The 13,164-nt window shown below is 40.1% G+C and overlaps 1 long non-coding RNA gene across 2 annotated transcripts in view; it reads right to left on the reverse strand.

The window, feature by feature from the left end:
* Nucleotides 1-1,341: 1,341 nt before the first annotated feature.
* Nucleotides 1,342-13,164, reverse strand: part of LOC308500176 — a 52,612-nt gene continuing 40,789 nt past the window's right edge. For both annotated transcript variants that reach the window (XR_013993691.1, XR_013993692.1), the window contains 3 exons: nt 5,599-5,673; nt 4,775-4,965; nt 1,342-1,727 (listed from right to left, as the gene is read on the reverse strand). This is a non-coding gene — a long non-coding RNA (uncharacterized lncRNA). The remainder of the gene's footprint in view (nt 1,728-4,774; nt 4,966-5,598; nt 5,674-13,164) is intronic.

Here is a 13,164-nt window from a genome sequence, read left to right on the forward strand (position 1 = left end):
CGTTTGCCAATATGCAAGGTGTGATCAAAAACTACGGTGAATGCTGCCGCTGAGTGCCATTCAATGGAAAGGCAGGGATCGCCAATACGGGAAGCAGCATGTAGAACCTTAGTGACAGTGTGTGACAAGTTAAACTTGTTTGGTGCAGTCAGGTGTGAGCCATGGTAGAGAAGTTGTGTTTTAAAGTGTGCCATAAATGCTCCTCTATCACAACAACGCTCCATGTCACACATCACTTCTGGTATATGGCAATTTCTGTCAAATAAAAACATTACGGTGTGTCCTCATCCACCTTATTCACAGGATCTGGCACCATAAGACTTCTGGCTCTTCCCCCAAAGTCAAAATGATTCAGGACATCCAGGAAGCCATGACAATGCAACTAAAGACACTCATGAAAGAGGATTTTCAGAACTGTTTCAGAAAGTGGCAAGAACGATGGGATAAGTGTGTTCAAAGTGAGGGGGAACATTTTGAGGGGGATTAATGGCAATGTGTCTTTTACTGTAAAAATCTAAAATTTAAACATTCACTGTATTTTTTATTACAGCTCATAAGCTCTAGAAAGAGCTGGGAGTGTGTGTGTATGTGTGGGGCTGGGTTTAGAGTATTATGGAGGTGCAAGACAACGGAGGGCTTGATTAACAGGACGTATTCGTAAGTGGTCTGTTGTTGGGTAGAGAGGTGCTGTGATTTATGGGCTTGTAAGAGAGCTGGCAGCACGGGAAGAGACATAAAGGTAAATAGGGGAAATTGGTGTAAGGGTACTGGCTCTGTCAAATAGGGTGGCAGTTGAGGCAACTGCCTGGGGGCACAGGGGTGTGCCTGATGCCACAGGGTCCAACTGACATGAGAAATATTCTTAGGGATGTATCTGAGAAGAAAAAGTTTGTCCTAGAATACCTGAAGCTATCCCACAATTTTCATGGCAGGACAGGTGAAAGGTTTGTCAAAACCGAGTAATCTGAGGCCTTGGCAAGGCTGATTTCAATGCTTCCAAGGTCAATGCCTCAGTAAAGGGCTCTGTGACTACATCTGGGAGGAGGTCATATAAACTTTTGGCAAGGGCAGTAAAATGGGGAAACAACCGGCAGCAATAGCCAGCTGCCCACAAACATTTGCATAATCTTTCACCTTTGGGAAAGAGATGGATAAAATTGATTCAAGGCATTTTGGTTTGAGTTTTTGAGTACTTTGAGGTATTTCATGGCCTGAGTAGGTAACTTGTTTCTAGCGGGTGGAGTTTGCCTTGGAGGCTGTGTGACCTTCTTTTACCGAGCTGGATTGATGGGCTCGTTGCCCATTGCACACAGGAAGCCAAAGTCTGAGGCAACAGGTTTTCCCAGAGAAAAGGGTTTATTTGTCAGGCAGTCGGCAAAAGAGACTGGAGACAAGACTCAGATTAGTCTCCCCTACTTGGGTGGGAAAAGAGCTTTTAAGGAGAGAGAGAGAGTGAATCCTGCAAAATGTTGTTTCATTAACTTCTGATTAGGTTGGGTCAAGGTGCCTGGCAGAAGCTCTAGCCTCTGAATACTGTCCACCAGGACTGTGTCTGGGGACAAAGGTTCCAGCTAGAGGTGAATGTTGGCTCCAGCTATCCTTTGTGGTCAGTTGGAATTCATTTGTAGGCTTGCTGTGCCTGCTGCAGGCTGAAGCCCCTGGGACCACATGGATCTGGCTTGGTCTGGTGGTCAGCGGAGCACGTGAGGAGGCTTTGCTGTTATTTCCTGTAAGACATACACATACACACACAAAAAAACTATTAGAGCCTGATTTCACTGTCAGCCAATGCCTTCAAATATTCTCAATTTATAGCCTTTATGCCATTCTGGTGGGTTATTTCTGCCTTTAACAAATATCAACACTTTTACTTGAAAGTATCATCAAAACTAAGGTTAAATTTAAATTTATCACTTTGATCTTAACTGTACAAAAATATCACAAAGGTGCTTAAAACTGAAAGGAAATTTTCTTCTGGTTCAGCTGTGACTCCAGACAGGATTCAAAGAGGAGTTTTACAATCTCATTGGGTTTCATGAGACTTACTTTATTTACCTTTCTGTGTTAGTCGCTTAGGGCACTGTGTCAACCTTAAAAGGGAACAGGAAAGGGTGATTTGGGATTTTTTTACAGGGTTCTCTACAATTTCCTGCACTCCTCTTTTGTCAATATCCTGTGTGTGGACAAAAAGGGGTTCTAAGGAAAGTAAGCTGACAGGATAATCTGATCATAAATTCCTAGCTAGGCAGGTCATGGTGGGTAGTCACACCCCAGTCATAGAACTTCTTTAGTAAAATGGTTGATCTTTGCATTAAGCAAGCTCTGTCCATTGTTCTTGTGCCCCTAGGTTAATACACCATACAACTTGTGGCCCCTAGGTTAATGCCAGAGAGGCATATCCAACCTCAAGGGAACACTCAATCTTGTTAAGTACCCTATAATCCAAGACCCACCTTGCTTTCTCCCACCTCCATTTAATTTTCCTTAAGTTTCCTTCTTAATTCCAAATGCATAAAGGAAATTGCAAATTGTCATTCTAGGAAGCATTTTTCTCAGTCTGCTGAGATCTTGCTTCCAGGTGTATCATCTAGCTCAAATAAATTTTTATAAATTCTCTACAGGTTTGGACGTTCTTATGTCAACATTTATTTTTTATAGTTGGCAGGATTCCAAAGAAGCCCACCTAGGACCACACTTGGACCTGGACCCTGTGCTAGGCACAAGTGGGGGCTCCCCGCTTTGCATTGGGTGACTCTTCTCTTGGAATCCCAAACCTACCTGCTTTAGGTAGCAGTTCCTGACTTTATTTGAGCTGTCCTTATATGGGTGCCTTTAATTTTGGCACTGTTTTTGATTGGCTGAAAAGGAAAATTTAAATTAACATGGGAAATCGTATCTCCAAGGATGATAAGGCCCACGAAAGTCAGCCTCCCTTTAGCACTCTGACCAGCTTTATGTACAATTAGTATGGAGCCTCAACTTGCGAATATCTATAGAAATTTAACCAAAAGTGGTAACAGCTTAAGATGGCCAAGACAGGCCTCTTTTGATACCTCTAAATTAATTTTTTTGCATGCTAAATTGGAAAAAGTAGGCTCTACACTTGATCTTAGCCAAAAGGCCGAGAAGCGATGGAAAAAGTAGGCTCTAAAATTCAACTGAATGAATGGGATGTTTACCTTGATTGGAATACAGAAGCCTCCTTTAAAAGGAGCACAGATAAACTTTCTTCTCTTCAGTAAGTTAATAAGAAAAATTTAAAGACTGTCTCTGACCTAAAGAAGGGTTATGAAACTGCTCAATGCTAAGACCCCATTTCTTCCCTTTCTCCAAATGCCCCACTACTTTTCTGGACCTTCCCTCCCCTTCTCCTCCTTTTCTCTTCTCTACACGTCCTCTACCGCTACTCTCTACTGACTAGGGGAAACCAAGAATAGAAAGCCAGACCAGGATAGAAAACACAGAAATTCTGGCAGCTCCCGTTAGAGAAGCTAGTCTAGGATGAGGGGAGCCAGCAATAATTTACTCTCCTTGGACTAACACAGAATTAAGGAATCTAACTAAACATTTTCCTGATCCTCTCTAATTACCCTTTTGGGTTCACAAAGGAATTTAATTTAATTTTGTTAGAATATATGATCTCGCTATTCTGACCTGGTTCAACTAATACACCTATTGGTTTCTGAGAGCAAAGCAGCAGAATGTCTAAATAAGGTCTGCTGGAAAACTCCTACAGAGGGCTTTATAAAACAAAGAGTGGGGAAAAATACAGAGAAACAGCCCAATGGCTTCACCGAGTCATTCCTGAGACTTTTCCTCAGAAAATAGACTGGATAAAAATCTGGCAATATAGACAAAAAACTGATGAAACTGTACTTGATTTCTTTGAATGTTTTGAAAAAGCATTCAAATAATATTCAAGATTGTCTCCAGACAGCTTTAAGGATCATCAAAATGATACGATGCTTAATTTTGCATTTCTGGAAGGATTATGTGAGGAAGAACCTGAATTAAACTGGCTGACCACACGTGCTGATAAACTAGCAACTCTGGCTGATCAATTATTTAAAACTACTCAAAAGGAAGAAAAAGACAAAGCTACTAACATCATGAATTTACAGCTCCAGTAACTAAGCAATCAGGTCAGACCACCCCGAAGGCCTTCCCAGTGAAGGGACAGGGGAGTCTGCTTTTATTGAAAAAGCCAGGTCATCTTAAGGATCATAGAAAGCTAAAACGGGATTTAGAAAAAGAAAGGAGCAGGAGCAAGTATAGGACTGTTGTGAGGACGATGAGGGCCCCTTCTCCTTACCAATACTTTAGGAGAAACTGAAGTTACCATAAAAGGGAAAACTACTAAGGTCCTTGTAGATATGGGGCTACTTTATCTGTTCTTAACCCTACCCAATTACGTTGCCCTCTCCCGTGGAGTAAAACTTCTATATAAATGAGAGGGCTATCTAATCAACCAATGTCTGTTTTTAAATCAGAACCTACTTCCTTTCAGCAGGGGAATGTTACAGGACAACATATATTTTTGCTCATCAAATATGCCCCAATTTACCTGCTAGTGTGAGACTCTTGAAATCCATGACTCCCACAGATCCTTTTCTCAAAAGGGTGAAATGTATTTAGAACTAAATGAATCAGGTGTTGAACTAGTTCAGAAAACGATTTTAAAGGAACCTCCACAAGACGAATGTTTGCTGCAGAATGTTTCTACGAGGTCGGACAATTAAGTTCGCGAACTCATCCTAGAAAAAGTGCTACATACCTCATTGTTGAGTATCACTACGGTCACCTTCAAAGTACTCCCCTTGGAAAGCTATGCACCGACACCAGCGCCTAGTCCACCCTTCAAAGCAATTTTGGAACTCTTCCTGGAATGGCCATCAGAGCTGTGGACGTATTACACTTGATGTCCCGAATGTCATCAAAATGTCTTCCTTTCAATATGTCCTTTATCTTTGGGTAAAGAAAGAAGTCACTGGGAGCCAGATCATGTGAGTAGGGAGGGTGTTGCAATACAGTTATTTGTTTACTGGCTAAAACCTCCCGCACAGACAGTGCCATGTGAGCTGGTGCATTGCAGTGATGCAAGAGCCATGAATTGTTGGTGAAAAGTTCAGGTCGTCTAACTTTTTCATGCAGCCCTTTCAGCACTTCCAAATAGTACATGTGGTTAACTGTTTGTCCATTTGGTACAAATTCATAATCCCTCTGATATCAAAAAAGGTTAGCAACATCATTGCAACAAGTTCGGGCACTGACTTATCAGACCTCGTATGGAACTCTGAGCTCTGTCCATACAGATACTTGCAATATCAAGCCAGCCATTCTTATCAAAATAACTAATGACAATACCTGGCCTCTACCTTATATTCACCAATATCTTTTAAGACCTGATGCGCTACTTGGAATTAAGCCCATTATACAAGATTAGTTAAAAGGGAGGCTTATAATTCCATGCATGAATCACTGTAAGTCTCTCCTTCCAGTAAAGAAACTTAATGGAAAAGATTGGAGATTTGCATAGGATCTCAGAGCTATAAATAAAATAGTTATTCCCAGACATCCTGTGGTTCCAAATCCACATACCTTATCATCAGCCATTCCTGTGGACTGCCAATATTTTTCAGCAATAGATTTATGTAGTGCCTTCTTCAGCATTTCCTATAGAAAAAGACAGTCAATATAATATCTCTTGGTCTGGGAAAATTGCCAATTTACTTGGACTGCAATGCCCCAGAGATATACAGAATCCCACCTATTTCTCTCAGATACTAAAGGCTGATTTAAATGATGATTTTCCCAGAGATTCCACTCTCATCCAATATGTGGATGATTTACTTTCATGCTCTAAGACATTACTAGACTCCCAAAAGGCCACAATTTACCTATTACAACAGCTAGCTATAAAAAGATATAAGATCTCAAAAGACAAGCATCAATTCTGCTTGTCCTAAGTAAAATACCTCGGACATCTTATATTGAAAGTTATTAATAAACCCTGGAAAACTCAGAGGAATACTATCCTTTCCTCTTCTAAGAACTAGGAAAAAGCTTAGCGTGTTAGTAGGGCTGTCAGGATACTGTCGCACCTGGGGTCCAAATTTTTCATTATTAGCTCAGCCTTATAAGCCTTGTTAAAAATCAGATCCACCTGATTCAATTCAATGGACTCCTGAAGGGAAACAAGCTGTAAAAGCTCTAAAGGAAGAATTGTCTAAAGCTCCCGCTTTGGGACACCCTAATTATAAACTTCCTTTTCATAGATGAGAATAAAAGAAATGCTTTGGGAGTTCTAACTCAGAGCCATGGAGATCATCACAGCCCCACAGGACATTGTAACAGTCAGCAGTTAGACTGAAGAGTGAAAGGGCTCCCTCTCTGTATGAGGACCATCTCTGCTACAGCCATGTTATGTAAACAAACAGAAGTGACAGTCATAGGCTCTCCTTTAACCATTTATGCTTCTCACTCTGTTGAATCTTGGCTAAACTCGCACCATACTCAGCATTACTCAGTCAGCTGACTGGCTTATTAAGAAGTACTGCTTTGTGCACTGAATATTACTTAGTCCAGTGAAGCAACTTTACTGCCTTCTTTATAAGGATGAAGATGATCATGATTATATTTTACTTACTGACTACCTGCTTGTTCCTAGGAATGATTTACAGGAAACTCCTGTTGATAATGCTGACTTAATTGATTTTACAGATGGAATTCTGTTCAAAGATGAACAGGGACATTACTGATATGCAGTAATTTCCATGGTGGATGTAATTGAAAGTTCTTATTTACCTCAAATAAGATCTTTCCAACTAGCCAAATTAATTGTTCTAATTAGAGCTTGTCAACTGGCCAAAGATTAAATAGCCAATATTTACACAGCTAGTCACTATGCTGTTGGTGTAGCTCATGACTTTGGAATGCTATGGAAGCAGTGAGGCTTCTTAACTTCCTCAGGGCAGTCTATAAAGAATGGAAGACAGGTTGCCGAATTATTAGATGCCATACAGCAACCGAGACAACTGGCAATTATCAAAATTCCAGGACATTCTAAAGCTGCCACCGTGGAAGCAAAAGGAAATACTTTAGCTGATGCTGCAGCTAGACAAGCAGCACTAAGTAATAATTATCTAGACCTGACAATGTTCTTTGCTTCCTGCTAAATCAGTAAAAGGCTGTCTTTTCCAGCTCCGAAAGACAGCTACAGAAGGAGAAACAAAGACATGGCAACAAAAAAGGAGAACCTTTGACCCAGACAAACGGACATGGCTTGGACCCAATGGGACAGCGGTATTACCTATAGGGGCTCCCTTGCCTACACTTCAACATGTACGTGAACCAGTACAATGGGGTCGTGAAAACATGGCTGCATGGAGTAAATAATATTACTGGAAACCTTCTCCCATTGTAGCTCATAATGTGTACAGCAGATGTTCTCCCTGTCCAAAATATAACCCTGACCAACCACGTTACGAATCCCAGGGCCATTTCCTCCTCCCTATAGGTCCATTTGAGGTATGACAGCTAGATTATACATATCCAAATGCCACGATCTCAAGGACACAAATATGTATTATTATAATTTGAATTTTCTCTCCTCAGTTGAAGGTGGTTGTAGGAGAGCAACCACCCTAACGCTAGGTAAATGTTTACTGAGGAAAACAATTCCCAACTGCCAGTCAAGATGGCAAAGTAGGTAAAGTCTGTGCTTGCCCCTTCCCACAACCACATCAAAACTGTAACTCAGTTATAGAAAAACCATCGTTGAGCATCACCCGATGACTTGCTGAACAGAAGTCCTGTAACTAAGGATATAAAGCAGATGCCATGTTGAGACTGGTAACGGCACAGGTGCAGAATGGGCAGGTCCCACACCCACTACGTGGTAATTAAGAATCGGGAGGGACATGTTGGCTGCGGAGGTCCCCCATGAGGAGTGAGGCTCCCAACCTGGGACACCAGAGCCTGGAAGAGGAGTCCCTGTAACATCTGGTTGTCTAAACCACAGCAGGGATTGCGTCCAAGACAAAGGGCTGCTAGAGACCGAGGTGCTTCTCTTAAAGTGACTGCGCACAGACTGTCCCTGACAAACCCACGCTCTAATCTCCAGCACAGGGCGGGGTCAGGGCAACTCTCTGGGGAGAGAAGCACTAGCAGGCTCATGGTTCCTTCGTTGAACTCTTCCCACCCAGGCGTCCCGGTGCAGGAAAGCACCAAACCTGAGCTCTCCATTAGCATGGCTGACACTTTCATTCCATCCTGGTGATTCCCTGGGACCTCGCTCCACGCAACCCATGCACCTGGCCTGAGCCACTGCCTGCAGCTCCTCCACCAAAGTGACCAGACTCAGAGCATGAGGTGGATTTTCCCCAAACCTCCAAAGGTCCACTAATCTGAAACAAGCAGGGGCCAGACATAGCAGGCCTTATAGCTCCTGCTAAGCGGTCTCAAGCCTAGCGTAAGCAGTGGCAGTCTCAGCTTGCATTGGAACATCCATCAGGTGGCCCCAAGCATGCGTAAGTGGCAGCTAGTTGACCTGGAACATAGCTTCAACTAAGTGACCACAAGCCCAACACATATGGCAGCTGGCCTCAGCTCACATCAGCGTCCACCGAACGGTCCCAAACCTGGCACAACGGGCAGCTGGCCTAGGTTTGCAGCACAGCCTCTCCCAAGCACCTCCAAGCCCAGCACAAGTGGGAACCAACTACATATCACTTTGTAGCTCCTACCAAGAGGCTCCAAGTCTGGGCCAAGCAGGGGCTGACCTTGGTCAGCACAGGAGATCCTCCCAAGAGGCTCCAGAACAAAACACCAAGTGGCCAGCTTCAGTCCATGCCAGAGCTCCACCCAAACAGCTTCATGACTGACATGCCTGAAGGATGGACTTGGCTGGCACACTAAAGGGAGTCCCACTCTGTGGAGTCAACCCACACACAACAGCTCACCTGCTGTAGTTGCAGCTAGCCCTCACCACTAGTCAGCCTGAGAATCAACCCCATTTACTGACACGCCAACAGCAATCGGCACTGACTGCAACAGGAGGACACACACAGAAACCACACAGGGGACACCCCTGAAGCACCCAACTCAGGTGACTAGGGAGACTGTGCCGCTGGACCCCACAGGACACTTTCAACATGAGACCACTCTGCCAAGACTTGGAGATGTAGCAGATCTACTGAATACATACAAACGAACACAGGGAGGCAGCCAAAATGAGGAGCCAAAAAAGCATGTCCCAGATGAAAGAACTGGACAAAACTCCAGAAAAAGAACTAACTGAAATGGAGACAAGCAACCTACCAGAGTTCAAAGCACTGGTTAATAAGGATGCTCAATGAACTTCGGAGAATAGAGGAACTCAGAACTTTATAAAACAGGTACAAAACATAAAAAAGAAGACAGAAACACAACAAAGAACCAGCCAGAAATGATGAGTAAAATAACTGAATTGAAGAATGCATAAAAAGTAATAAACATCAGATTAGATGAAGCAGAGGATCGAATCAGAGATCGGGCAGAAAAGGGTAGTGAAAAATACCCAATCAGAACAGCAAAAAGAAAACAGAATTTAAAAAATATGAGGATAGTTTAAGGGACCTCTGCAACAACATCAAGCATGCCAACATTCACATGATAGGGATGCCAGAAGAAGAAATAGAGCAAAGGATTGAAAACCTATATGAAGAAATAATGACTGAAAAGACCCTTAATGGGGTGAAGTAAATAGACATTTAAGTCAAGGAAGTGCAGAGTCCCAAACAAGATGAACCCAGAGAGGCCCACAGCAAGACACATCATATTTAAAATGCCAAAGGTTAAAGACAAAGAGAGAATCTCAAAAGCAGCAAAAGAAAGAGCAGTCAGTCACATACAAAGGAGCTCCCATAAGATTGTCAAGTGATTTCTCAAGAGAAACTTTTCAGGCCAGAAGCAACTGGCACCAAATATTCAAAGTGATTAAAGTCAATGACCTACAAACAAGATTGCTCTAGCCAACAAGGCTATAATTTAGAATCAAAAGAGAGACAAAGAGTTTCCCAGACTCTCTATCTGGGAAAGAAAAAGGTAAAGGAGTTCATCACCAGAATCAGTATTACAAAAAACGTTAAAGGAACTTCACTAAGTAGAAAAGATTAAAAATATGAATAAGAAAATACAGGAAAGAAAAAAATTCTAACAGACAAAGGCAAACAGTAAAAGCAGTGGATCAACTAACTATAAAGCTAGTACAAAGGTTAAAAGACAAAAGAAGGAAGATCCTGTGTAATTACAATTAAGAAATCAAATACACAAAAGAAGTAAAAAATAACGAAAACATAAATATGTGGAAGGGTGAGTAAAAATTATGTGATTTTAAAATGTGTTTGAACTTAACTGACCATCAACTTAAAACAGACTGCTATAAACATAGCTTAGTATATATGAAACACATAATAACCACAAACCAAAAATCTGTAAGAGATATACAAGAAACAGAGACAAAAGGATCAAAATATAACACTATAGTAAGTAACCAACCTACACGAGAAGAGAGCAAGAGAATAAAAAAGAAACGTGGAAGTACTACAAAAATTATAAAAAACAAAACAAAAAACAGTAAAATGGCAATAACGACATACCTATCAATAATTACTTATATGTAAATACATTAAGTGCTATAATCAAAACATACAGTGTGGCTGAATGGATACAAAAAGACCCTTACAAATGCTGCCTACAAAAGACCCACTTCTGATCAAAAGACACAGCCAGACCAAAAGTGAAGGGTTGGAAAATGATGTGACATGCAAATGTAAATGAAAAAATCTGGAGTAGCAATTTCTATATCAGACAAAATAGACTTTAAACAAGGGCTATAAGAAGATAAAAAGACGGGCATTTCATAACGATAAAGGAATCAATCTCACAAGAGGATACAACTCTTGTAATCAACTACATATTCAATGTATGAGCACCTAAATATATATAAAGCAAATATTGACAGACATAAAGGGAGAGATTGACAGAAGGCAATAACAGTCAGCGATGTTAAGACTCCATTTTTGACATTAATGTATAGATCATCCAGACCAAATATCAATAAGGAAATAGTGGCCTTAAGTGATATGTTAGACCAGTAGATGTAATTGATACTTTTAGGGCATTTCACCCCAAAGAAGCAGAATATACATTCTTTCCAAGTACACATGGAACTTTTTTCCAGGATAGACCACATGTAAGGCTACAAAAAAAATCTCAATAAATTTAAGAAGAATGAAATCATATCAAACATCTCCAATCACAATCTTACGAAACTAGAAATCAATTGCAAGAAAACTGAAAAACACAAAACACATGGAGGCTAAATAACACGATACTAAACAAAGAATGGGTTAACAACAAGATCAAGGAATAAATTAAAATATACCTTGAGACAAATGAAAATTAAAACACAATGACCCAGAACTGATAGAACACAGCCAAAACAGTTCTAAAAGGGAAATTAATAGCAATACCTCAAGAAACAAGAAAACTCTCAAATAAACAATTTCACCTTACACCTAAAGGAACTACAAAAAGAATAAACAAATCCAAAAGTGATTTGAAGGAAAAATAAAGATCAGATAGGAAATAAAGGAACTAGAGTCTTAAAAAACAATAGAAAAGCTCAATGAAACCAAGAGCTGGTTCTTTGAAAACATAAACAAAAATGATAAGTCTTTATCCAGATTCATCAAAACACAGAGAGTGAGCGAGTGAGCGAGTGAGAGAAACAAAGAAAGAGAGAGAGAGCACACATGAGAGTGCTCAAATAAACAAAATCAGGAATGAAAGGGAAGCAACAACAGACACCACAGAAATACAAAGGATTAGAAGAAAATACTATGAACAACTATATGGCAACAAAGTCGACAACCTGGAAAAAATGGATAAATTCCTAGAAACATACAATCTCCCAAGACTGAATCAGTAAGAAACAGAAAATCTGAAGACTAAAAACTACTAACAAAATCGAATCACTAATCAAAAAACTCCCAACAAACAAAAGTCCTGGACCAGACGGCTTCACAGGTGACTTTTACCAAACATTTAAAGAAGAATTCATACCTATCCTTCTCAAACTATTAAAAAAAATAAATAAATAAAAGAGGAGAGAAGACTCCCAAACTCAATTTTCGAGACCAGCATTACCCTGATACTAAAACCAGCAAAGATATTACAAAAAAATAAAATAGAGGACAATATCCTTGATGAACATAAATGCAAAAATCCTCAATAAAATATTAGCAAACCAAATTCAGAAATACATTAAAAAGATCATACACCATGATCAAATTGGGATTTATTCCTGGGATGCAAGGTTGGTTCAATATCTGTAAATAAATTAACATGATACACCACATAAACAAATTGAAGGATAAAGATCCTATGATCATATCAATAGATGCAGAAAAAGCATTGGACAGAATCCAATATCCATTTATGATAAAAACTCTCAGCAAAGTGAGGATAGAGGGAGTATACTTCAATATAATAAAGGCCATATATGACAAAACCGCAGCTAACATCATACTCAATGGGAAAAGCTAAAAGCATTTTCTTTAAGATCAGGAACACGACACAGATGTCCACTTTCACCACTTTTATTCAACATAGTACTGGAAGTCCTTGCCACAACAATCAGACAAGAAAAAGAAATAAAAGGCATCCAAAGTGGAAAGCAAGAAGTAAAATTGCCGTTTTTTGCAGAAGACATGATACTATATATAGAGAACCCTAAAGATTACATCAAAAAAGTATTTGAACTAATACGAATTTAGAACAGTTGCAGGATACAAAATTAATATTCAGAAATCAGTTGCATTTTTATACACCAACAATCTATCAGAAAGAGAAATTAAGAAAACAATCCCATTCACAACCTCATCAAAAAGAATGAAATACCTAGGATTAATTTAACCAAGGAGCTAAAAAACCTCTACTTGGTCAAACATACGGTGATGGAAGGAGAACTGACTCTGGGTGAGTAATAGATGTGAGATATAGATGATGTATTACAGAATTGTACACCTGAAATCTATGCAACTTTACTAACAGTTGTCACTCCAATAAACTTTAATTAAAAAAACAAAACAAACCTATACTTGGAAAACTATAAGACACTGA

This window comes from Rhinolophus hipposideros, assembly GCF_964194185.1.
Source record: "Rhinolophus hipposideros genome assembly, chromosome: 1".
NCBI classification, from domain to species: domain Eukaryota; kingdom Metazoa; phylum Chordata; class Mammalia; order Chiroptera; family Rhinolophidae; genus Rhinolophus; species Rhinolophus hipposideros.